At 40.3% G+C, this 24510-nt stretch overlaps 1 protein-coding gene across 1 annotated transcript in view; it reads right to left on the minus strand.

Annotated features, from left to right (window-relative positions):
- The window catches only part of LOC126473187 (leucine-rich repeat-containing protein 15-like), a 127374-nt gene extending 107217 nt beyond the window's left edge, over positions 1 to 20157 (minus strand). The window contains exon 1 of the mRNA XM_050100101.1: positions 20087 to 20157. The gene's annotated coding sequence lies outside the window, so the exon portion shown is untranslated. The remainder of the gene's footprint in view (positions 1 to 20086) is intronic.
- Positions 20158 to 24510: the final 4353 nt, after the last annotated feature.

Consider the following 24510-nt stretch of genomic DNA (forward strand, 5'->3'; position numbering starts at 1 on the left):
CGAAAGACTTTCTCCACTGTCGTTGCCGTTGAGGTCTTATACGTGTAAAAGGAAATGACAGGAAAAGGAGATGGTGGGATAGGAAAGGGGGAGCGATAGGTCATTGTGGGACAAACTTTGTCTGGCTCCTCCCCTTTGGCCTGTCCGCCTTGGATGACCCTTCTGATAGCTAAGCTACCGCCAGCATAGCCCTCCGGATCCAGAGCACGCAAACTTTCTCGCCCACACGGACAGTGCTACGTTAAGGCGATGTCCCCTGAGGAGGATAAGTAAATCGAATACAACGTATCTGTTTATCATTAATTTTGATTCTTTTTGTCCCACTTTTCATTACTGTACTAGAATTTCTAGTAAAAATATTAACTGAATATGGAGATAAAAGACGGCCTTTTCCGGCAACTGTTCTCATCGTAGCCTCTTTCTTAGTGCCACTGATACCTACTTCTATGCACTGGTTTTTGTTTAGATTGATGATCAATCATTTGTCTTTCCAGTCGATTCCAATTTCAGTCAGTCCACTCAATCAAAAGCCATCTTGAGGTTAATGAATGCTGTATACGTCTCCCTGCGCATCTCAGTTCTTCTTTCTAAGATTATTTGTAGCGCCAATACAGTTTCCCTGGTGCCTCTTCCTTCCCTAAATCCAAACATGTCTCCTTCTAAATGTTGATTTATCTTAGCTTGTAGTCTTTCCTCAATAATATTAACAGATGGTTTGAAGCTTAGCTCAGTAATGTCAAGATTCCATAATTTGAACTATCTTTAGCATTGCCTTTCTCAGCTATGGCATTTGGTTTATTTTTTTAAATACCATTATTAGTGTTCCATTTTCAAAGCGGAAACATAAATTTGTTACCTCTAGCATTCTTTAACAACCCAGCAAGCATGTTACCTGCTCCAGTAGCGTTATTTGTTTTTCGTTTGTATGAAGCATTGTTCAGTTCTGACCTGGTAATTTGTGGTCCTATGAATTAATTTTTCCCTTCTTCCACTGTGCTTCTGTAATATGAATCAGATTTGATCTTCTCTGGTATATATTTCTTCAGTGAATTCTGTCGACCACCTATCTCCTACTTTTTCCGTTTTAGAAAGAACGTTACCTTTTTTATCTTTAACGACGTTGCTACGAGTTCTTCATTTAAACTGTATTGATCTAATTTTTAGTACATTTTGTCTTTGATTGCTTTTGTTACGTATTCCTCTATCGCCATACTTATTTGTCCCATTCCTTTATTTATTTCTATGTGGCATATAGTTGTTATTTGGTTTCTGATTTTTCTGTTTTGTGAAATCCTGTTTTTCTCAACCTATTTGATTCTCTTATGAGATCCAGCATTTCTTGTGTCATCCATTATTTCCTAGGCTTCACTTTCTTCTTCCCTAATACATTCTATGCTTCTTCAGTGAGGCATTTTCTTACTTCCTCCCCGCTTACTGTTTGTTGACGTATCTTGTCCGTCTCCACTTTGCTATGTCTTCGTTCTTCAGTCTTTCTGTGCACTATTTAATCCTAGTTGTACTCTGTAGATTTTTTAAATCTAATATTGCACTTGGACATAACAATTACATAATCGCTACTGATGTCAAAACCAGGGTATGAAAGACTACATTTGGTATTTTTTATCTTTGTTGGACTGGGATATAATCTATTGTGTATTTAGCGCTATCTCTTGGTTTTTTTCACGCACACCATCTTCCGTTAACGTCCTCATACACAGAAGGACCATTTTTCTGACTCGTCTGCCGAACAGATCTGCCCTGATCCATCTATTTGCTTGTGTGAAGGTGATGAAATCGCGTTTACGTCCGTGGTCGTGGTCCCTCACTTCCACCTGTAGACCTGTACTCGCCTGCCCCGTTCTCTCCTTCACCTCGATGGGGTGGATGTCGGGCGTATGGCTGCATAACTTAAATGGAAATACGACCTACTGACAATTTCTGTGTTCTCCATTAACTGAAGACGCATGTCGTTTCTCAGCTCTATGTGCGCCGCTGGTAGCGTGTTGTGAGCTCGAAAGCAACTAAAACAGATGGAGCTCTGAGTGCCTCGCGAGAATAGCTTAAGAAGAAAAATTCTGCAACCAGTACTGAAAAAATACAAAATGTCTGGTGACTGCTTTTTAAAAGAACCATTCCGGAATTCGATCTTAGTGATTTAAGGAAATCATTGAAAATCTATGTTCTGTTGAGCTGTCGGGGCTCGAAGTTTCCACCTGTCATATGCGCGTCCAATTTCTTCATCATTGACGGTGATCTGGTTCCTAACTATTGACGGGAGGATAAAAGGATGTCGGGACGGCATTACAATTTGAGAATATTCTCTCCGAATTTTCTACGATCATTAATGCATGTGTAAGGCGTCCTTGGGAGCTACAGCTTCGAATCCTTCCTTGGAGACCACGCTAATGTGAAAACCATGACTTTTTATCCTAGGGAGGACGGGATTAACCAGCAAGATAATTCTCCTTGTTACCCTAATAAAAATGTCGAAAAATAGCTTGAACATCACAGTAAACATCCTTTTCTTATAAATTAACAGCATACTAACCCAGTTCCTATTCGATTTATTCGTTCACCCTGTGATCCTGAGAGCTTATTACCATCCGATATTTCCCGTGTCTCAACATCTAACATAGACTGCAGATGTTTTGGAACCCTAATCATTTTTACACACACAGTGAAAGGGAGTCTCAGAATATAGTGAAGTGTCCGAGAAACGACATCAAGCAACCACCAAACGCTGCTGTAATGTTTACTTATTCACAGTTGAAGCGGTCAACTTCAAGTCTCGGATTAACACTACATCAAGTTAGAGGAGGGTTCCTTGTGGTAAAATGTATGCTTGCTTTCAGCCGTAGCATTTTTCACATGTACATACATCTGTTATCTTGTACATTTTTCATCAGTCGCCAAAGGCAAAAATCGACAGCCCACTGTAGTGTTCATCATATTGCCTGGCCAATGTCTGGCTGGTGGACTTTGGAACACTTATTCAGTCAGATTCATCAGCACTTTTACTTTTTCATCTGCGCCCAAGCTGTGAACACCAGATTGCGCAGTCTGGAGCCGCAAGACCGCTAAGGTCGCAGGTTCGAATCCTGCCTCGGGCATGGATGTTTGTGGTGTCCTTAGGTTAGTTAGGTTTAACTAGTTCTAAGTTCTAGGGGACTAATGACCTCAGCAGTTGAGTCCCATAGTGCTCAGAGCCATTTGAACCATTTTTGAACCAGATTGCGCATGTGGTGTTCTGCCCAACTTGGAGACAAACGGGTAAAGGAATTTTGAACACCAGCAACTGCTCAGTAAGGGACAGATGTGACATGCAGTACATAAGCCAGGAAAGGAGAATTAGAGTATGGTAACTGAAACAAAAGGAAGTCAAGGAGGAGTACAAGGGGACTGTATGGGAAATGTTACCAAAGGAAGAACCAAAAACAGGAGAAGACTAATGAGGACAACTTAAAAGTGCTATGGTAGAAGCTGCGGCATCTGTATGCAGAAAGACAAATTTCAGAAAACGGCGGAAGAACACACCATGGTGGAATGAAAGAATCAAGGAAGACACGGAAAGAAATTAAGTGGCAGTGGACAAGACGAAAGGCACCGTGTGTGGACAAAGTTAAGCGTCGAAATGGTAAAGGAAGCAGGGGAGGTTGAGAAACAGCGCTGTATCGTGTGATGAGGGTGGTGTGGAATGAGAAGAAGGTTCTAGGAGATTTGAACAGGGCACGAATCGTACCTACATTCAAGAAAGGGAGTAGCAAGGAGTGTAAAAACTACAGGGGACTTACACAGATACCGCACTTTGCCACGGTGTATGAAGAGATCCTCGAGAGGAGAATACGAACAAGGGTCGAAAACAAATTGAGAGAGTAACTGCATGACTTCAGATCATGGAGAGGTCAACTGCTGACTTCATATTTGCCGTGAGGCTGCTCCAGGAGCACCTCCATGAATTCGGGGAAGACCTTGTGATGGCCTTTCTCGATGTAGAAAAGGCTTTTGGTTGTGTCTGTAGAAGAGAGATAGGAGAATCAGTAGAAAGGATGGGAGTGGAAAAAGGGACAACAAGCAGAATGGAGGAGATGTACTGTGGAAGTCTGAGTCGTGTGGAAATGGAAAACGAATGGAGGGGTTGGTTCCAGCACATAATTGGTGCGAATTGGGCAGTGCATTGTCACCTCTCCTCTTTATTGTGGGCTTGGATGCCATAATGACTAATTTGGTAGACAAAACTGGAGGAGACAAGATGAAAGCAATTGTATTGGAGGATGACTTAATGGCCTGGGGAAACATGGAAGAGGAGATCAGGAAAAGGGGAATGTTTGGGAAGAAACTGTGAGACAAACTGTAATGAAATTAAATATAACAAATCAGGGATCCTGGTTACGACTTGAAAGAAAAATAGACCAACAAGCGGAATAAGGATTGGGGATGAACAACTGCAGAAGGTGAAATGTGTCAAATATTTGGGAAGTGTGAAAGAGGAAAATGGAAGAAATGAGAAAGAGATCTGTGGCATATAGACAGAAGCATTCCTTCGAAGTCTTAGAAGCCTGGTTTGGAACACGTTCCAAAGAAAAGCGAAGAAGTAATACATAGAAGTTACTACACACTTTACTTATCCATGCACTTGAAACAATGGTTTTGAAGAAAATAGATGTAATCAGATTACACGCATGTGAAATACAGTTCCTCAGAAGCAGGATAGGATGAGGAATTAAAGCGAAAAGGAAATAGTTCAAGACGAATCCTTACAGAGAAGGATAGAAACATCAAGGCTAAAATGGTATTGGCAATTAAAAAGAATGAAAAACAAGAGGATTCCCAAGAAGATACGTGGAATGGAGATGCGAAAGAAAAGACCAAGAGGAAGACCAAGGGACACAGGGATGAAAGGTATGGAGGAATGTAATGAAAAACAGGCAAGGACTGGACTAGAGTGAACAGAAAGATGGTGGGAAAACAGAATTAGATGGCGAGGCTTATATTCTAAACAGATCCATCCTGAGGCTAGAAACTGTCAAGATGAAGAAGTACACTATCATAAGAATCTGCGTATTGTCCTGTGTCAAATGCTGAGTTTCTCCACCGTGTCACATGAAGTAAGGTCACCAGATTTCGTTGATGATGATCTTTTCGTCAGATGGGGAAGTTCATTCAGTCCTTTGCCGATGGCTGTGTGTTGTAACCGGCTTCAATTTTTCTTTTGTTTTCAATCATTACTAGCCAGCGCAGTCTTATACGTGATACAGATGTACAACTGCCCCATTACATAGAGGAAGGGATATAAATCTTGCCTCACACTTATAGTAGAGCTATACTGGAAATAATGTTCTATGACCCATAAAATTACTTTTTATCAAAAAGTCATGCCACAGAGAGAATATATGCAAAACTTGTAGCCAGGTTGGTATTCCTTTCCGTAACGTCTCCAGACACGTTTTCGCTGGTCATCGGGGCTTGGTTCGAAGAGGGACTCATCACTGAAGGCAATTCTACTCCAGTCAATGAGATTCTAGACCGAAGAGGTGTCTAGAGACGTCCCGGATAGCGGTGGTATACCAACCTGACTGTCGTCCGTCTTCAGGCCGGTCAGCTGGGAGTGATGATATGTAGTGTCATTTATTTTCGTAGTAGGACCCCTTGGGTATTCATCCGCGGGACCCTGACAGCACAGCGGTACGTCGACGATATTCTACGTCCCATTTTGTTCCCTTTCATGGTAAGCTATTCTCGGCTTACCTTTCAGCAAGATATTGTCCGCCCACACATGGCGAGAGTTTCCACTGCTTGTCTTCGTGCTTTCCAAACCTTACCTAATCATTTGTTTGTCTGTGCAGACTTCGTTTTTTATCTTAGACTGTATTTATGAATTTGATCTGCATCTACATCATACTCCGCAAGGCACCTAATGGTGTGTGGCGGAGGGTACTTTCGGTACCACTATCTGATCCCTCTATCCCTGTTCCACTAGCGAATAGTGCATGGGAAGAATGACTGTCGGTAAGTCTCTGAATTGGCTCTAATTTCTCGAATTTTCTCCTCGTGGTCAATATACGAGAAGTATGTGGAGGGAAGTAATATGTAGTGTGACTCCTGAAAGGTGCTGTCCCGAAAATTCAATAGTAAATCTCTCCACGATGCACAACGCCTCTCTTGTAACGTCTGCCAGTGGAGTTTGTTTAGCATCTCCTTAACGCTCTCTCGCCTGCTAAACGGTCCCGTGACGAAACGCGTTGCTCTTCGTTGGATAGTCTCTATCTCCTCTATCAGTCCTACCTGATAGGGATCCCAAATAGATGAAAGATACTCAAAAGTCGGGCGAACAAGCGCCTTATAAGGCCCTACTTTCGTGGATGAGTTACATTTCCTTAAGATTCTTCGGATGAATCTGAGTCTGGTGTCTGCTTTTCCCACCATCTGTTTTATATGGTCATTCCACTTAAGGTCGCTCTGGATAGTTACGCTTGGATATTTTACGGCAGACGCTGTCTCCAGCTGTTTGTCATCAGTAGTGTACTGTACAGTAGTGGATTTCTTTTCCTGCTCATAAGATTTTGCATAATGAATAAATAGCATAGTTCGCATTCACTGTAGTCGTGGTTGAATATTTTCTGTTCTGCCACTGCTTCTGAACTGTAATATGTCATATTTATGGTCTCACACACGTCCAAAAGGGCATGATCATTGGGTTTCGGGCCAAGCACCAAAGCATTTCTGAAACGGCTAAGTTTCTAAACTATTCGCGTGCCACCACGGTTAAGTATATCGTGAACGTCAAAATGGCGCTATTCGAAACCGGTGTCGAGACAAATGCGGAGCATTGCAGGCTATAGATGACGGGGGTGAACGACGGCTGTGGAGACATGTACGGGCAAACAGACTTACTGTTGAGTAACTGAACGCAAAAACGAACCAAAGGCTATCAACAGTGTCTCACCAATGACCGTTCAAGTGAATGTTGCTGGGTGTATGTGGGCCCCTGCAGGAGGCGCCTTGTTCATGCACCCATGTTGACCGCTCTTCATCAGCGACGAAGGCTGGAATTTGCACGCCTGTACTACATACTGCAACTGGACGACCACTGAGTGGCGACAGGTGTCCTTTTCAGATGAATCACGTTTTATGCTACATCGGACAGATGGTCTTTGGCGTGTACACCCTGCAACTATCTTCGGAAGGGTCCAGACCAGAGGAGGGAGCGTTATGGTCTGGGGAATGTTTTCGTGGCGTTCCCTGGGTGAATTCGCCATTCTGGAAGGCACAATGGATGAACACAAATATGCATCTGTCCTTGGGGACTGTGTCAACCCCTACACGCAGTTTGTTTTTCGTTGGAAATATGGCATCTGCCAGCAGGGCAATGCAACATATCACACAGCTTGATGTGTGAGCACCCAAATGAGTTTATTGGACTCCCCTGGTCACAAAACTTCCTGGATTCAAATCCAGTTGAGAATCTGTAGGACCACCTCGATAGGGGTGTTCGCGCCATGGGTCTTCAACCAAGAAACCTAGTACTGTTGGCCACAGAATTGGAGTCGGCATGGCTGCAATCCCTGTCGGCACCTTCTAGAACCTCACGGACTCTTTTCCTGCACGTTTCGCAGCTATTCGTGCAGCGAAAGGTGGTTTTTCAGGCTTTTGACAGGGGCCACATTAGTGTGATTGGATAGTGTATGTCAAACAAGTGCCCCATGCAGGATGTTACTGCTGAAGCGTTGTGGAGCACAAGGTCTGTTCACGCTTTGGAAGGAACTTTGTGTTTACGAATTCAGGCGCAGGCTATCTTCCGACTGCAACCTATCAGTATGATATACTAACGAATCTAGCCATACTTCGCAATTCTGAGTATGTATGGGAAATAGATACACATTCTAATCTAGGTATCTCTGGGAATTTCGTCTCCTCGTTTCGAGACCATCCACTTTGAAGGATATGGAAATAGAAATTATAATAAATCATATAGATTATGAATGGACAAGGTCCCTTTGTTTTCGTTTTATTAATTTTTTTATATTCAATACAATTACAAAACCGAAGAATATATATTTTTCAATTTTTGGATAGTGTGTGGTAGGAGTATGAACTGATCCTCTGTGCCACCAGTCCATGAAAGGGTAACATACAACTGACCTTGCAAAAAAGTTTTCATGATGTCCTGCTATTTTCGCTAAAACCAAAAGAAGAAAACAAAATAGCACATTTTCACAGCACATCTGTTATATATGTTGTTGTGTATATAACAATTGTTCAAAAAATATATAGTCTACGTTCTAACAGCAAACAGTAGATATTTTAGATTTTAGTTTACTGTGCGGTAAGAGTTTGTGAAAGGACACATGCAACTGACCATGGTGAAAAACTCTGATCGTAAATCAATTACAACGAACTGAATGCCCCACCTTGAGCATTTTTTATGCTACTGTAAACGAAACCCTCTTTAGCTTGAACTGAACTGGCAAATCAGTTGGGATCATTGGTAAACGAGGTGTAAAAGAGATCTCTCCAGCTGAATCTGTGAAGGAAGATGGTAGCTTCAATAACATTATTTTATTCATGGCTATAATTTTCACCAACTGTAGTATTATTTTTCAGGATAAAATTCAATCATCAGTTGCACACAAAAATTTTATTATGCTTGCCGGTATCGACACATTATTTTGTTATCTTCAGAAGATTAGTATTGATTTACCAGATGTCAATATCTTCTTCAACAAGCATAATGCCACGGACTATGCCCAGAAATGTATATATTGTGTGTCATTATTATGAACACTGATTGACAGTTTACAGTAGCTGAATCAATTACTGTAAATTGTCAATCAATAGTCACAAACAATATTCAGATACAGTATATACATTATACTTCTACGAAGAGATAATGATATCTGCTGCATGAGTACTAAGTTTTCGAAGATGACAATTAATTTGTCGAAACCTCTAAAGCGTTATAGAATTTATGTGCAATTAGTGTTGTAAGTGACTGTATTTAGTACTAAAAAAGCTTCAATGACATTATTTCGCATAGCTTTAATCCGCGAAAAAGTGGGTTTCGCACGGTTCTGATTGCGATAAGTCATAAATACAACTTTCCTATAGTAGAGGCTTTCTGTTAAAAGAGATTGCGATGAAGAAAACAAAACAGCACATTGTTGTGTAAAGAATTTTTGTTTAAAATTTTACATATGGAGACACAGTATACTATAAGGGAGAAACAAAGTGCCTAATGGCTTACATGTTCTCGTACTGTCGTTAAAACCTTCTGTGAGCAAGAAAACGAAACCCCAACTTTTCACAGCACAGGAGAGCATTTTCTTTCTTGCAGACAGTTGTGACAGAAAACCTGTACATTGTTGTTTAAAATATATATGTGTCTGTGTTCGTTCGAAGGTTTATCGGAGTATCGTGTAAAAATCTGAAGCAAAGAACTTTTGGAAACAATATCTTATATTAGTGCACAGATGCGGTCCTACCCATCGGTGCAAGGAGTGCTCCGAACCCAGCCGCCGACCCGAGGGGGCACTAAAGGCTGAGTGCACCATCCATCACTAAGCTAATTATTAATTTGTTCTCAGACCTATTACATTACTATTTTATTACTGATAAAAACTTATAACAGAATTGTTTTATACGCCTTCTAAACACTTTTAACTCACTTGTTTAATTAGGCCATGAGAGCCTCCTGGTAGTGCTCGCACCGCAGCAAATCATTTTATTGAATAGTCTTTAAAGGTAACAAAACGGAATTCCCCGAGAAGCAATAAAACAGAAAAGGTCTGAGAAAAGTCACAGTACCATCTAACACTAATGCTAGTATGCAGATATTTAATTACGAAACCGATGTTTTGAATGGACGACGTAATCAGTGATGTTCTTCATTTCTCTGTTCTGGGCACTGCATCGCAACAGTACATTGAAAAATGCCGTTCAGTGAAAGAGTTTCAGTGCCGTAATAGAGGTGGATGGTGCTCAACGAGCGTAGATCACTGGCTGCTCAACGTGCTTTTCCGGAAGTGTTTTAAAGAACTGCATTCTTACTTAAACCACGGGAAGAAAGGAGAAAAGGCGTTGAGTTTGTAGTCCGAGTATCAGAAAATAACAGCGAGGGGAAGACGCAGTGACCTAACTGATGAAAATAACCCAGAAGTTACCCAAATCAACTTAAGAAGATATAAAATATGACGTCCGAAAAGGAAACTGCATTATTTTCACTGAAAAGTGAAGCAGTCATCAACCTGAAAATCAGGACTACAGTGTTTTTCTGAGAATGGTTCTACTGGAGGAGATATGCTCTTAGTTTCCCCGTGTGAAGTGGACGCACTCATCCAGATACGAGAATTTGGGCGGAATGCACCATAGTAATTCTGACTGACTTTAACAATCAGGTATGGGCAAAACAATGAGTCTTCCAAAGCGTCTGTGGAAGTTGAAAGTTATATTCTATTAGCACTGGGTTTCACGTCTCATTGTAAGGGTTATACGAGATTTACGAATAAGCAGAGATTGCAGTTAATAAAACTGGAATATTTTCAATCCACCAACAATTCATTTTCTGACGAAATGACTGTTAATGGCTACGGAAGTGAAGTTAATTTTGTGTCTGAATCGAATTTTTAGATTACTGAGCTTCATTAACGAAATGTATATTTTATTCACATTCAGCTCGAATACTTTGCATACTCTTACAACTTGTCACGCCACTGCTGGATACTGTTTATCGGGAATCGATGTTTAACACGCCAACCCGCTTCGCAGTGCGTGATCCGTAGTATGATTTCGTTTTTGTCATACTGCACACAGACGAGAAATACGCATGGCGTAACATATAGTTATCAGAACACTCGGGCGAGAAACAATCGTGAATGCCACAAGCAACGACATAGTAATTACTATGCTACACGAGCCAAGCGGGTGGTACTTCGCAAACGTCTAGACTTTTGCGTGAATGCTGTGGTGACGTGTGAAATCGCAGGTCATCGACATATAGTAATTGCTTTAAGATTTGCGTGTTACTAGAGGAGGGTGTTTATCTGTCTTTTGTGGCCTACAGGTACTATTAAAATTTTTCTGACAATAATAACAAACTTTCAAAACAAAAGTTGACGTAAAAAGAATGAAGACAGATTCAGATGAGATATCTGTCTCGTGAACAGTACTTAGCAAATAACTGAGACATCAAAAAACGAATAATTAAGTGTGGTGGCTTTACATTATAATACAAAATTACACAGGCAATACTTTTCTTTCAACACCAAAAGCATAATATGTATATGTCATTATCAAATTTATTTATTCAGTCGAACACTGCTGTTTCTTTATCTAGTCTGGAAACTGAAAGGAAAGTCACTGATCTGAGATATCATTTACTGAGAGAGTTAAACGAAGAGGTACTACAGTATTTAGAATCGTGGATGCAAACAAGAAGTTAATTTGGAATTTATCCGTGACAGTGTAAATGCATAGCACAGTCACGATGAAAGCAATCTCTCTCTCTCTCTCTCTCTCTCTCTCTCTCTCTCTCTCTCTCTCTCTCACTCTCGCTGTCAAGTAGGAAACGGTTTTCCGGATTTGACAACAGGATTAGGTCATTTTATGTACACGATTAGCTCTTGTACGCAAACACTCGTAACTATTTTTCTCTCATGAGGCACTGTGTCCAGTTGACGTGATGTTATAACGGATTTGTTATCTTTTGTGCCTGCACGGACTTACTGACACAATGTCATAAGCTGGAAAATGTCATATTCGTTTTCGTATCTTAAGAATTATGTCACACACATCGTAGGCCTATTCGAAAAACCAACTCTTCTATTATACTATTAGGCTAATAAGGTTGCCGGTCACCCCATGAGCTAGTTGCATGTTACCTATATCTAACGGCTTTCAGAGCTAACAAAACTGAGCGAATTTAAAAATCTAAAAAGTTGTCAGAATTACTCATTAAGCGGTAAGGTTTAATACAACAAGTACTGAAGTTAGAAGCTGTATATATGCACTAAGGCAGTGTAATTCACTGTGCGAAAACTATTCATACTATATTAATTATACTAATGGTTGTTCCACAGATCATGAATACATTGGCTATCTATCAGATTCTTAACGCTATTAATTACCCCAAAAGATGATGGCATTTGAAAGCAGCGAATGAAGATAGGTATAGTAGACTAATTTACTGGTATGCTTGTCACCAAAATTTGCAATAACCCTAATAGCATAAGCAGCTGTACGTAAATATTTCAAGAGGTCATGGTTGCGTTTCTCTAGTTCAGTTTCTCATCAATACATACACCCCAATTTTGATTATTCTGCATTAGCAACAGACCTCTGTTCAAAGTCAAATCAATGGTGTTATGCCATTGAGAAGAACTGCTTTTTCTCAAAATTTAGTGAGAGTTCCACTTGCAGAGAACCACTTGATTATTTTCCAAAAGGCATTATTTGCAATTTCTTCAGCTAATTCTTGTTGGTTAGGTGTGATTATTATACTTGCATCATCATAAAAAAACTAGCTTTGCATCTTCATGAATATTGAGTGGCAAGTGATTAATATATATTAAGAACAATAAAGAACCCAAGACTGAACCCTGTGGGACACTGTTCTTGATACCTCCCCAGTTAGAGGACTCTGCTGCTTTTTGGGGACTATCTGTACTGTTAATTTCAAACTTCTGCATTCTTCCAGTTATATATGAATTAAATCATTGGCACACTGTCTAACTCATAGCACAATACTTAGCTTATCAAAAGAAATTTCATGATTTACACAGTCAAAAGCCTTTGAGAGATCCCAGAATATCCCAACGGGTGATATTCAGTTATTCAGAGCATTTAATATTTGATCAATTCTTAGGAAGTGGGTGTTTGCCCTAAAAATGGCAGTCTAGAGATCTATCGTCGTAATTCTTTAAAACTTAATGGGAATCAGGAAGGAGAAGGATGAGAATTCTCAATATCTATTACGTATTCGCATAACCGAAGGGTACCACAAATTCGCCATGAAACGACATAACAACATAATGCAAATAGAATTTAAATATTTATTCGCCGGCGAAAGCGGTGAAAATTACAACGATCGACAGATGATTTGTACAGGATTCATTGTTTTGTACATCAAGAAGCACGTATGGAATAAGAGATGGAATTGGTGGTAAGAACAGCACTCTTTCTTACAAAGTCACTTGCAAGAGTTTTTGATGGAATTGAACTTAAAGTGTATAGAGACATTAAATATTACTGCAAAGTATGTTGATTATGTCAAAAGACATGCATGAAAATAGTTTACGATTTAAGACCCGCTACTGTTGAATTTCTGAAGGAAAAGGTAAAGCAAGAATGAAAATTATAAAAATCCAGAATAGATTGCAGACCTTGAAATTTAAACAGAATTGACTGCAGGCTGCTCGCAGAAAGACACCGAAAGGTGAGAAGCAGCTTATTTCTGATTTCATGGTGGAACTGGATGCATGTAAAAAGAAAATCGCATTGTGGAAGGCACGACTTCTGACAAGGATCACAGTTCATTTCCCTAAGCTCACTGGCGTTAAAGATAACACAAATTTTGAACAATCCATTATGGCACTGAAAGAATCACAGGAATAGCTTTCTAAAAGTTTGAGGACACTGCCAATCTACTTGGTTTTACCGTCCGTCATTCACTTTCCATAGATCCTCACGCAAACAGAGAATCTGCTTTGCCCTCCCAAGATTGTCATTACCAGGCGCTGGGCCACAACAATTTATCTTTCGCCGAAGTCGCTTACGTCAGTGTATTTTGCGACCCACATCGTAGCTAAATAAACCCCATTCGTCTCTGCTCTGCTTATATGCTTTTCTTACCATGCCATGTGCCCACAGCATCACCAGGTGGGATTCGCTGTCGCAAAAGTCATAATGTTTTGGCTCAGCATTATATTGAAGGGGTCCAAAATGATACAGCTTTCACTTGTGTGGTGCGGATCCCTTCAGCTCTACCTCGCTATAATAATATTCTCGTAAAATGAATAATCTCTCATGTGTACGACGTAGTGACAATTCAACGTCTTCGTTTTGTTGCCTTTGCTGTGTTGTACTGTTAATCACGTATTCAATTATTCAATTTCGTACACAGTTCATGCTCTGTTTCTCTGCTACCTGTGTCCATGGATGATGATGATGATGTTTGTTTTGTGGGGCGCTCAGCGGACTGTTGTCAGCGCCCGTACAAATCCTCAGTCTCTTCAAAGTCTAGTCTCGCCATTTTCTCGAATGCGGATGAAATGATACGAACAACACAAACACCCAGTCCCCGGGCAGAGAAAATCCCCGACTCGGCAGGAAATGGAACCTGGGAGCCTGTGATGCAGAGGCAGCAACGCTAACTACTAGACTACGAGCTGTGGACTGTGGCCATGGGCAAATGGACGTCTGTTTGTGTGCATCTAACTTGTACGATTAATCTGGTAATCACTCTTTTTATTAGGAACGGTTTTACAGTATGGGGTATTATTAGTTTTGCTGTTGTAATTTGCCTTTGGTCTGCAACCAGTGCATTAACAGATGTACTAATCGTTCGCTTTTTTTACTGAGTAATATAGTATTATCATTTCTGTCTGACAATGCAGAATATCACTGAATCTGCACTTGGTGCGTTGAGTAAGCTCTATCTACTCCTCACATTGTCTGTCAAACTGATACAGAAATTAGAGAGTTTGTAAGTAAGGATGACGAAGGGCGCCTGGCTAGCCATGCGGTCTCACGCGCTGCTTCCCGAGTGGGAAGGCGTGCCGATCCCTGGCATGAATCCGCCCAGCGGATTAGTGTCGAGGTCCGGGCTGGCAGGCAGTCTGTGGATGGTTTTTAAGGCGGTTTTCCATCTGCCTCGGCGAATCCGGGCTGGTTTCCCTTATTCTGCATCAGTTACACTGTCAGCGATTGCTGCGCAAACGCTGTCTCCACGTACAGGTACACCATAATTACTCTACCACGCAAACATTTGAGGTTACACTCGTCTGCTATGAGACGTTCCCTGGGGGGTCCGCTAGGAGCCGAACCACACAGAAACCCTGGTTCGGAGTGGGGCGGCGGTTGGGTGGGTGGACTGCTGTGTCCTTTTGTAGGGTTGTGAATCACTGAGGCCTCTCCATCGTTTCTAGGTCCCCAGTTCAATACACAATACACAAGAATGAGAAAGCTAACTGCGAAGGCAAGATATGGCTGAATCTGTATTGGGTGCTTTCTGTGAGTTCTACCTACTTCTTAGACTTCTGCCAAACAGTCAGTATCCACCTCAGTGGCTTTTTGAGTTTGGTTTCTCCTAGCAGCTTGATAAAACCGTGGAAGTGGCTTTCCAGTTATTGTTTTCTTAATCTTCTTTGTGCTGCAAGTAAACGCTACACTGTATAACCCTTTCGTAACTTATTAATGTCTGGAATGACAACAATAAGAGCCCGCAGGTAAAACTGAATGTCAGTGTCATATTTACTATTAAGGATTGCTGCATGTTTACGGTTGAAGTCAACAAGCTAACACCGTAATTAGTTGATTCTGATTACTGCTGCGTTTCCTCATTGGATACATTATTTAATTTTAACATTATTTAATTAATATATCAGTTCTGATAAGTTGACTCATTAGTCACACTTTGATCAATAAGAACAACAGACACTGTACAAATTAGTCACTGTTTGATTGACTGTAGTCTGCTCAAACAGACGATTGGTAAACAAACAATTATAATGGAATGTTCCTCTTAGTGAAAATACGTGTCATTTTAACATTGTTCCGTCATGCTACACAGTTTATAAGATAATGTTTAATAACCATGGGAGCTGACAGACACTTTCCTGAAGTTTCTGCTCAAAACAAATCAGTGATAGATTTTGCCACTGATAATCATTATTTCGATAAAATATGAGATCTGCAATTACTCTCAGATTCTGATACGACTGTCTTGCTGCTGGATCCTGAGTGCCTTGCTGCACTACTTATCCAATTCCTCTGTACTAATATTTGTTAGTTGTAAGTTTGTTTTCGCATTTATATTCAACTTTCAGCCACATGCAATTAATTCTTCAACTGATTACTTCCACTTTGACAATTTCTCGATAGTCTAATCGATCCAGGTCGTGCAGTGGTAAGACACTGGTCTCCTATCCAGGAGGACACCGACTGAGATCCCTGCACACTCACGCAGGCTCATGTTCTATTAAGTCATTTAAAGTAAATGCTGGGATGGTTACTTCATCATAACTTTCACCTTTCTTAATTTCGTTGTCAAGGACGAGACGCTAAATACTAGTCCTCCCTCCTTCGTTTTCTTGAGTCAAGCATTTCTCCAACCAGGTTAAACCTGTGTGGTTAACATAGCTCACTTTGGTATCTAACAGTTTACAATTGTTTCTTCAACAACACGAAGATATGTTTCTGTCCTCATGAATCAGTCTGAGATAGAGTTGCTCCTCTAATGTACGCTATGCAGACAGGGCTCTGTAATTTAACGACATAGCTGTGCCTTTTAACTGATTTATTCAAAAATTAATGGCTGACTATGATGTTTTTATTGAAACTACTGCTTTGACATCTTGTTACTCTGCAAAACATCTATACATATTATAAAGTGACCTGCCATAGTTTTCTGTCTGCATGTGAAGGCTAACCTCAGGGACTACTGCGTGATTCTGATACGGATTTCACTATTAGATAAACTGATTCAGAGGAAGTTTTGTGTGTATAATTACCGCTACGTCAGGTAAGTCGTTCGGCTGTAGGTACTTAGTACTACGTGTGCGAAGACGGGGCGGTCCTCTAGTATTACTTAACTAATAATGCAAGAGCATTCATAACATCTACATAGCTCACGAGCGCAACAAAACGGTGAAACTTTTGATTATTTTAAACTATACGAAGCGTGTTGAGTGATTAAACCTTAATTATTACATTATTTTATTGATTCTTCAAGAAAATGGAGCAAGGTCCACACTGAACTGTCTTGGTAGGTCCTTCATAGTTGAAAGAGGTATACTGTATCACTTTCTTATTTTTCATAACTTATCTTCCTGAAACTAAATTGTTTAAAATGGTAAGTATGGGATCAAAAATGGTTCAAATGGCTCTGAGCACTATGTAACTTAACTTCTGAGGTCATCAGTTCCCTAGAACTTAGAACTACTGAAACCTAACTAACCTAAGGACATCACACACATCCATGCCCGAGGCGACCGTAGCGGTCGCGCGGTTCCACACCGTAGCGCCTAGAACCGCTCGGCCACCTCGGCCGGCAGTATGGGATCAGCATCAATCGTCGGCAGTCTTAACTTGAGATTTTTCTGATGACATTATTCTTTTCCATAATCTGTTCAAAGCTTCATTCACTGTTGGATAATAATAACATTGGTTAATATTGGAGAAATCCGTTACCAGTCATAACTGATTCGTTACCAGTCATAACTGAAGTTGGTTTATTTAAAATACGATCGGTTTCGGGAATACGCCCATCTTCAGGTGATTACGATTACTTTCGTCTTTACACATTCAATGTCGGAATTTAAAACAGATCAAGTATCCAAATGGTAATTGCATACTCGACTCCAAAGTAGACATTTGAAGCACCATATCCCTATATTCACACACTAATTCGACTGAAAATGTTACAAACTCTGGACTAAGCATGAACTCATAGAATCCAACTAATTTACATTCAAATACAGAAATTAATAAACACGTTGGATCCTTGCGAGAATCAACTACAAAAAACTTCTTCCCCTTCTACGCAGGACTTATGAGGCAGGGGAAATACCCCCAGACTTCAAGAAGATCTCAGTGCTAAGGGAGGCAAATGATGACATGTGTGTATTACGAAATAATCAGTTTAAGTTGTGGTCGTATAACACTAGATTGAATTATTTAGTGAAGAATGGAACGTAGTTGGAGCCGACCTGGTGGAAGATCAGTTTGAATTCTGGAGAGTTAGTACTGACGCTACGACGTACAGTAGAAGAAAGACTAAAAGAGACAAATTATACTTATACCGCTTGTACATCTAGATAATAGTTTCGAATGTACTGACTGGAATGCACTCTTTGAAATTTTGAAGTTATTAAAGATGAAATACACTAAAAATACACAAAAAATGTAAGGGAGGGAAATGACTTGGAGGACGCTTTGAACGGAATGAATACTACCTTCAAAAGAGGTTGAAAGACAAATATCAGCAAAACTGAGCCTAGAGTAACGGAATGAAGTTGAATGAAATCAGGCTATGCTGAGGAAATTAAATTAGGAAGTGAGATGCTAAAAGTAGCAAATGAAATTTGCTATTTGGGCAGTAAAATAAATGACAATGGTCGAAGCAGTGAGGATATAAGAGGGCTATTCGGAAAGTAAGGTTCGGGCGGTCAAAAAATGGAATTCACAGTCAGAATGAAAAATGTTTTATTTGCATAAGCTAGGTGCAAATTTCATCTACTTCTCTACATAGTCGCCGCTCCGACAGAGACTTTTAACGTAGTTTTGTACCAGTTTTCTGATACCCTCGTCATAGAACGCAACCACTTGTGCTTTCTGCCAATTCTCTATTCTGATGTGCAGCTTTTTGTCTGTACAAAATATTGTCTTCACAGTCAGTAGCTCATATGAACAGAGATGAAAATCAGAGGGGACCAAGTCCAGGGGAGTATGGTAGGTGATCAAACACTTCCCATCGGAAACGCTGCAGGAGTTTCCTCATTGCCCCTCAGCGTGCGGCCAAGAATTATCGTGAAGAAGGCAGTTGTATGGGCTGCGTGAAATCAAGCGGAATCTCTCACAGGCACCCCCACTTGGCGGGAGACACTACTCTCTAGGCATCTTTACGTTTCAATGTGCTCTCAGAACTGAAAAGAGCAATGTGAAGCTATCGACGGGCGTACTAGAAACACTGTTCAACACATCTGTGCAAAGTTTCAACGTATTTTCACTGTGGTTTCCATTTCACGATCGATAGGACCTTACTGTCCCAACAGTCATCGTAAAACACAGACTGGCAATAGCTAGAAACGCTATACCCAAAAAGAGAAATTTTATAATGTGGAATATAAATTTTAGTGTCCTGAAACCATTCGTCTGGCGCATAGGGCTGCACACGAGTGAAACGTGGGCGATAAACAGCTCCTACAAGATAACAGACGCTTTTGAAATGTGCTTTTACAGAAAATGCAGTAGATTAGATGGAATGATCAATAAATAGTGAAGAGGTGCTGAATCGAACTGGGGAATAACGGGCTTTACGGTTTAACTTGACTAAAAGATGAGATAGGTTGATAGGATACAACTTGAGTCACCAAGAAACTGTTAATTTGGTAACGTAGGAAAATAAGGTGGGTAAAATTATAGTGAGAGACCGAAGTTTGGCGACAGTAAGCAGGTTCAAATGCATGTAGGTTGCAGTAATTATGCAGATACGGAGACACTTGCACAGTACAGGCACAGCAGGCCGAGCTGCCCTGAAGACCACAACATATGTCTACAGTTGACTATCTCGTAAATTGCAAACTAAGCGTTAGAGGACTCATAAACCGTCCGTCCGAACAGGCCTCGGACGGCCCAACTGTACCGACTGACAGCGCCTTCATCCTCAGCTAATAGGCGTCACTGGATGCTGATAAGGAGAGGCACTGGGCCAGCACATCGCCCTCCCTGCCATTGTCAGTTTCCGAGACCAGAGCCGCTACTTTTCAATCAGGTTGCTCCTCAATTGGCTTCAGAAGGGCTAAGTGTACCCCAACTCACCTACAGCACTCGGCAGACCCGGATGGTCACCGTCCAAGTGCCAGCCAAGTTCGATAGAGCTTAAACAGCGCTTAACTTCGTTGATCTGACGGGAATCGGTGGCAAGGCCGCTGGCGAAGACTAATAGTCTTCTCTTATCATTATTATTACATGATGTTTGTAAACCCAGTGAACTTTTTAAAGTTTATGATACAAGCTATAGCAATGTATGCTATCATATTACTTTTCAAGATCATATAGTTTCGTTACATGCTTGCTATAAAACCTGCTTCGGAAGCGTGGTACGGGAGGTTGTAATCGATACTAGAGGCAGACAGCGGCACAATGAGCGGCTTACCGGAGCGGCGAGTGTTGAAGCCTGGCCCGCAGCCAGCGGCGCACTGCGTGCTGCGCCGCGCCGCCCACACCGTGCCCCCTAATGAGGATGGTACGCCCTCGCTCCCCACACCACGGGTCCCCTGCTAACCACTGCTCCCGCTGCGCTCTCTGCCTCCCTTTCTACGTGCGCACTGGCTACAGCAAATCCACACTCGTAATAAATATCAGCAGTCTATAATTTGGGTTGTTTTGAAATGCGCCTGTGGACGAAACAAATGTGATGTAATATGATACGTTCACACACACACAAACACACACACACACAGGATAAGCCACCGACATTATGACCACTGCCCAATGTGACGTTGGATGCCGCCTGGTGGTTTTACAGCCAAGTGACGCGGTGACAGAACTATGTAAGCGGGGGAAACACGGACAAGATATGGGCTACAAATGGGGAAATCCGTTGACATAAGTGACTTTGACAAAGTGCAGATTATTATTACGCAGAGCCTGTGAACGAATATCTCGAAAACGGCAAAGCTGGTCGAATGTTAACGTGCTTCTGTCTTGAGGATCTACGGAAAAAGGTAGAAGGACGGTGAAACTACCAGTAGGTGCTGGTTGGTTCACAGAACGTGAGGTTCTGAGGCTTGTCTGTTCTGTGAAGTAGGCGATCCGTGGCATCTCTGCCGAAAGAGCACAATGCTGATGCATGTGCAACTATTCCGGAGCATACCGTTCATCGTACATTGTTGAATACGGAGCTCCGCAGCAGACCACCCCTGCGAATTCATATGTCAACGATATCATCAATTCGATTGCAGTGGGCCCGGGACCATTGGCATTCGGTCGTCGATCAGTTGAAACGAGTCGGGTCTTTGGATGAATCACAATTTTTATACAGTACGTTGACGGTCGACTCCGCAAATGCCGTCACGAAGTGAACATCGGCTCGACACGTACACCGAATCACGGACGAAGGCTGGTGGGAACGTATAATGCTATGGGAAACATTCTGTCCATGCGTGGGACCTGTGGTAACAACAGAAGACACGCTAACATCCGAAACCCTTCATGTCTGATGTCTTCCCCGATGGCGATGTCATCTTTCAGCAGTATAACTGCCCGTGTCTCGGAGCCAGAACCGCGCTACAGTGGTTTGAGGAGCATTATATTGAACTCACATTGATGTCTCGGCGAAAAATTCGCCTATTTTAAATCCTATGGAACCAGTCTGAGTCGCTATCGGGTGCCGTCACCGCGAACGAAAGTCATTGGCCCGTTATTTAAGCAAATTACATGAGCTGTGCTTAGGCATCTAGTGGGTCATACCTTCAAAAACCTACAAAGAAACTGTCGGATACCTGGCACACAGAATCAGTTATGCATTTCGGCTCATCAGCTTCTGTAAAAAAATCACATCACATACGACCCCCGCCCCCAAGCAGACAGAACGATAGTTCTCACGAAGCATTCAAAAGTAACGTCACATTAAACACAAGGCAAACGATGAACAAGTGAGCAGCGATAACATAGCACCTTTCAATGCGTATGGAGACAGAAGTGTCCGCTCAAATCACGTTTTGTCACGTTGTGTGGAAAATACGTGCGAAGAAAAGTAAGCGAAAATCCTTATAAATAACTGTGAAAACAGTTTCCTCAACAGCAACAGAAAGAGATATCCACCAGAGGTACACAACAGGACTTAAAATGTCAGTACAGCAACATAATAAGCTCCACTCATAAAATAGTACTTCAGAAATACACAAAAATTTTATTCATAACTACTTTATAGATGACGTGGTGCCAAAACGACGAAAAGGGCACAAAAACCCACAATTTAATTAGTAATGTAACTTTCAGGTGAGCAAACGAAAAAAAAAAAACAAAAAAAGCATATGTTATAATTTCTAGGCCTACAATAGAAAAATGACTTTAAACTTTATATTATACTTTGCAGAATTAAATTAGACACACAGATGACGACAAATAGGTGTCGGATCATGTCTGGGTGAATAAAAAAAAATAAATAGCGTTCTACATAACGTGGATTCCAAAACAACGCAAATTTTAAATCGTGAAAAACGTCTAGAGACGCTTCAAGCCAGAGTAAGATGTTATCAGTAATCTAGTATTGATTTTTTTATGTAGTAATAAGTTTGGTTTGTGTAAATACCCTTTCAACAAAAATGCTAAATGGCTTGCTTTCTTTTTCTCACCAAAGAGTGTTACTATACTTATGTGTAATCTTCTGTGGCCCTCACTAACGTCACTTGCGTCTTTAATTTACCAGATGGCTCTCCTTGATAGAGGGTATAGAGTGCCATCGTATCACCTTACATTGTCATAATATTCCAAAATTATGGTAGTAAGCAAATCAAAAATTAGGTCACATCACTTTCAAAGTGAAAGGAATAAAACATAAACAACTGAAAATTTTGTTATTTAAGCACCTTACATGAAGAAGACAACCGATGTAGCCTGGAAATAAGAAAATAATTGGAACAGCTTAACTCGCGTTGAATTTTGACAACTACTAGTGAAGAAGCCGTATAGTATAGAAAAGAAAAAAAAATGTTATTAATTGACCTGATGCTGGACACTGTTGAGGACAGAGAGAATGCGTTGACAGGATAACGAAGACCAGTTGGACAGAAATAAAAACAAATCAAGGTACCATGAAAGAGATCAAGAATAAGAGAAACCTTATGACAGCTATCCAAAAAAGGATAAAGTAACTGAGGCACATTAAGTTTTTAATGATATACTGGGAGGAAAAAGAAGACTGTTGAAAATCAACCTTTTATGCTTTAATTGTCTTACAATAAAAGCATCATTTCTGTTTGGCTTATTGCGTATTTATTTCAGTAAACTTCTGTACTATCCTGTAGCAGTTCTTTCTAAGTTTCATCAACCTATGTTATTTGGTAGTGACACATCATGCCACAGTTACGTGCTGAAGTTTTGCACACCCCAGTGTCATAGAAGTATATGTGTGTTGCGAACAACTAATACAGGTAAATGATTAAATTGTAAAATACTGCACAGAACAAGTACAGTGCTATGCGGATGTTGTAAAACAGATACAGAGAAAGAGAAACAAAACATAATATTTATTTTTTGGGATAGCTTCTCAAAAAATAATATACAAAAATTTGGAATATTATAAACACAAACTTTTCTTGTATCTTGTACAAGGGTACTGAAAATTATAGGTTAATTTCTCTGCTGTTATCATTCTGAAAATAGCAGAATCTCTTGAGAAATCACATTTATGAATTAATTTACATAAACATAACTTCCTTAGAGGGTACCGGTTTGTTTCAAAATGATAAGAGTAACAATATCAGTAAAAATGTATTTAACAAAAGCTGTGCTTTGAGAATGTGGCAAGGATAGGTTTGAAAGAGATAAGTATCCAGATACATTCAAGATCCTTGGCACACTTCACCACAAAAGAATTTTAAATTGGTATAGGAATGTGGAGTAGCTAATGAGTAGTATTCGTTAAAACTGTAAAATAAGGAACAAAGTGCAGAATTATCGAAGTTTAAAATATAATAAAAAATGGCACTAACATGTATCAGACTAAAGAAAACACTTTGACAGAGGATTTCCTTAAAGTTCCATATTAGACCCATTACTGTTATTAATACACAAAAGCAGCTATTCAGGTGACAATAGCTATGGAAATCATTTGCTGATGACACTAACACAGTAGGCGATGATACAAGAACCAAACTCTTGGTAATGGAAGTGAGCAATGAGTAAAATACGTAAGTCTATGAATTTTCCACAGAAAAATATAGCGATTCAGAGTATAAAGAAAAACAAAGAACGACCTTGAGCTTGACTGAAGGAAAAATTGTAGCACTGTAAGCAGTACATGAACCAACATCTTTCTTAAGATGGAAATCTAGTAAATTGTCAGAATATTAAGAATGAGAGTGCCATTGGCACGTTATGCCATGAACATCCTTTCGTTAGTTCACAGATGTCTTGCTTACACATTTTTTCTATACGTGCTAAATTTATTGGTAATTTTAATTTAAAAACCCAACAATAATAAATAAAGCAATAACTGTACTCATTGCTACAGACATTTTGCAAAAACTGATGATCTGGAGATTACAATTTAAAAGCATTCTAGTGCACAAAAAGGGCAACATTTATAATTACTTCACAAAAATCTCTACATATGGGTAATTAAACAAAAGCTAAATAGAAACAAAAGCTCAAATTATCATATTCTATCAATAAATAAAATTATAATCTACACTTCCAAAACAGATTTAATAGATAACTGAAATGGATTCCTTTAGTAAAGTTGTTACCATGTGGCAATATCACTATAGTTCCAAGTTTGCATTTATAAAAATTAACTAACACAAAATAAACAGAATGGTGTTCATTCAAGTAATGTAATAGATGATAATGCAT

Source organism: Schistocerca serialis, chromosome 1, assembly GCF_023864345.2.
Source record: "Schistocerca serialis cubense isolate TAMUIC-IGC-003099 chromosome 1, iqSchSeri2.2, whole genome shotgun sequence".
In the NCBI taxonomy this organism is placed as follows: Eukaryota; Metazoa; Arthropoda; class Insecta; order Orthoptera; family Acrididae; genus Schistocerca; species Schistocerca serialis.